General features: G+C 46.5%; 1 pseudogene; it reads left to right on the top strand.

Moving 5' to 3' along the window:
* The window catches only part of LOC109117476, a 10,429-nt pseudogene extending 9,164 nt beyond the window's left edge, over positions 1-1,265 (top strand).
* The last annotated feature ends 1,651 nt before the right edge of the window (positions 1,266-2,916 follow it).

The raw sequence follows: 2,916 nt of genomic DNA, 5'->3' as shown, positions 1-2,916 counted from the left end.
AAACGGTGATTCCGCAGGCTCAGACCGGAAACCCCCCCGCGCAGCCCTGTCCTCAGCGCCAACCGCCCACAAGAGGCTTGGCCGTGGCCCCGCCCCTTCAAGTCTGTGTTATCAGACACTGTGGGATCCGGTAGCTCCATGCTTTTGTTCTGTTCAAAGAATTGGACGAGACAATTGATAAATTTAAAAGTTTAACATTTATTTAAAGGTGAAAAGGAGCCGGGCATGGTGGTGCACTCTGGAGGCTAAGGCAGGAGAATCGACACAAATTTAAGGACAACCTGGGCTACATACTGAGCCCAAGGCCAGCTGAACTACATAGTGAGACCCTATCTCAAAAAACCTTAACAAAATGAAGAAGGAAGAGGAGGGGGAGGGGGAGGGGGAGAAAAAGTGAAGATACACCCTGCACTCAAGAACACCCTGCCACTGCAAGAACAAGAGGGCAGTGTCAAGGAAGTCAATGGCTGCCATCTTTCATTTCTTCTTTTGTTTTGTTTTGTGTTTTAATAAATTTTATTTTATCCCACCCCTCAAGTCCCTCCCTTCCCTATGTTTTTTGTTGGTTTGTTTGTTTTTGTTTTGTTTGAGACAGGGTCTTGCTATGTAGTCCAGGCTGGCCTTGAACTTATCATAACCCTCCTGCCTCAGCCTCCCGAGTGTTGGGATTACAGGTGTGCTCCACCATGCCTGGCTTGTATCTTCTTTTGGCATCAAATCCAAGCACCCCATTCAGGACTTTGAAGCTGCTCTGAGCCTGCTCTGTATGATAGGTAGGTCATGCCTGGTTGTCCAACCTCTTTTCCATGCCCTCATCTGCCTCACCTGGAGGACATTTAGCTCTTCTCCCTGGCCATCAAGGAGTCTGAGATGATTGACTTTTCCTGGACAAAGTTCTACAGATCATCCTGTGCAGAAGCTGACTCTTGTCACCACTGGGGACTACAATGGGCACATTGATCTGGATGTAAAGTGATCCAAGGAGGTAGCTACTGCCATCCAATAGGGCATCATCCTGGCCAAGCTCTCCATTGTCCCTCTCCAGAGAAGCTGGGGGAACAAGATCGGCAGGTCCCATACTGTCCCTTGCAAGGTGGCGGCCACTGTGTCTCTGTGTCATGCATCTGATCTCTGCTCCCAAAGGCACAGGCATGGTCTCAGCCCCTGTGCCCAAGAAGTTGCTGCTGATGGCTGGAATTGGTGACAGCTACACTTCTGCCAGGGGTTGCACTGCCATCCTGGGCAATTTTATGAAGGCCACCTAAAGGCCAGGGTTATAGTTCAGTGGTTCCGCTGCCTGCCTCACAAGTGCAAGGATCCCACAGTACCCCCCCCAAAAAAAGCCCAAAATTTAATGAAGGGAGGGAGGTAGGAAGAAAGGGAAGTAGGTCGATAGATAGGTCTGGGGATGCAGCTCGTTAGTAGAGTGGACCTGGACTCAATTCCAAGTATTACCAAAAAAATCCATAATCATATCTGCAAAGTACTTCTGTCTTTCCTCCACCCCAATATAACATTCACAGTTTCCAGGGATCAGAATGAGCGTATCTTTGGTGAATGTGTGTGGGGTATTAGTCAGCCTAACATGACAGTTAACATCTCTACTCTTGTTTTTGTTTTATTTTTTTGTTTGTTGGTTTTTGGAGACAGGGTCTCACTATGTAGTTGAGACTGACCTGGAACTCACTATGTAGCCCAGGCTGGTCTGGAACTCACAGTGATCCTCCTGCCTCAGCCTCGAGTGCTGGGATCATAGGGGTGCGCCACCACACCGAGCAAACATCTCTTTAGACTATTTTAGAACTCCGTCCCTAAACAACCACTATTTTCCCAAACCATCTCCACAACCATTTTCCCAATCCACGCTCAACCATCTCCCACCTGCATTCTCTGCTATCTTCTAGCAGCCCCATTTCTCCAAAGACCTTCCTGTGATCCTTCCAGCTCATTTGAACTATCCTGTGGTAGGCCCCAACTTCACTGCCTGCCACCCTCAATCACTATTTCTGTTGATCCCTAAATACCTTGGATTTTACCATCCAAGTGTCCTCTTTCCACCCTCCAAGGTTGCTCTTCTCTAGTCCTGAAGTTGTCTCTCAGTGAAATTCTAGTTTCATCTGATGGGCAGAGGGGAGGTGGGGTACTGAGAAAGTTGAAAGATGGGAGGGAAGGCATATCGTGCAAGGTTGCCTTGCAGAAGAACCTGTCACTGAGATATTTGAGAAATGTGGATGAAGCTGATGTTTGTAAGGCTGGTGTGTGTGATGCTAGTGATGGAACCCAAGGCCTTGTATACGCTAGACAAGTACCCTTACCTCTGAGCTACATGCTCAGCCCAGATTATAGTTTTTTGTTTTGGTTTTGGTTTGATTTGATTTAGTTTCAAGACAGGGTCTCAATATGCTGCCCAAGCTGGTCTCAAATTCCTGGACTCAAGAAATCTTCCTGCCTCATCTTCCTAAATAGTTGGGATTATTGGTGCACACCACCATGCAGGGGCTCAAACTATAGTTTTCTATTTTAGGGCAGAATGGAGAAGCTGTGGAACATGGGGACAGAGAGTGCTTGCATTCAAATTGCAGGTTTAATGAGGTGGGGTGACCATAAGCAAGTGACTTTGACTTGCTGTACCTTTTCCTGATCTGTAGGCTAACATAATTATAACCCTTACCAGAGGTCTATTGTGAGGATGAAAATGCGTTTGTGTGGATAAAATGCCAAGGACAAGTAAATGTTGGTTATTGTTACTTTTCTATCTTTTCCTTTGTGTATCTTGCTACATTTTTCTGCCCAAAGCATTAGACATATTCTTTTTTTTCTTTGTTTTTGTTTTTTGAGACAGGGTCTCTCTGTGTAGTTCAGGCTGGCCTTGAACTCACTATATTACCACCACACCCAGCAGATGTCCTTTTTTTT

The sequence above is a fragment of the Fukomys damarensis genome, unplaced genomic scaffold (assembly GCF_012274545.1).
Source record: "Fukomys damarensis isolate Sample0158 unplaced genomic scaffold, DMR_v1.0_HiC HiC_scaffold_39, whole genome shotgun sequence".
Lineage (NCBI taxonomy): Eukaryota > Metazoa > Chordata > Mammalia > Rodentia > Bathyergidae > Fukomys > Fukomys damarensis.
This window is presented reverse-complemented; position numbering and strand designations above follow the sequence as displayed.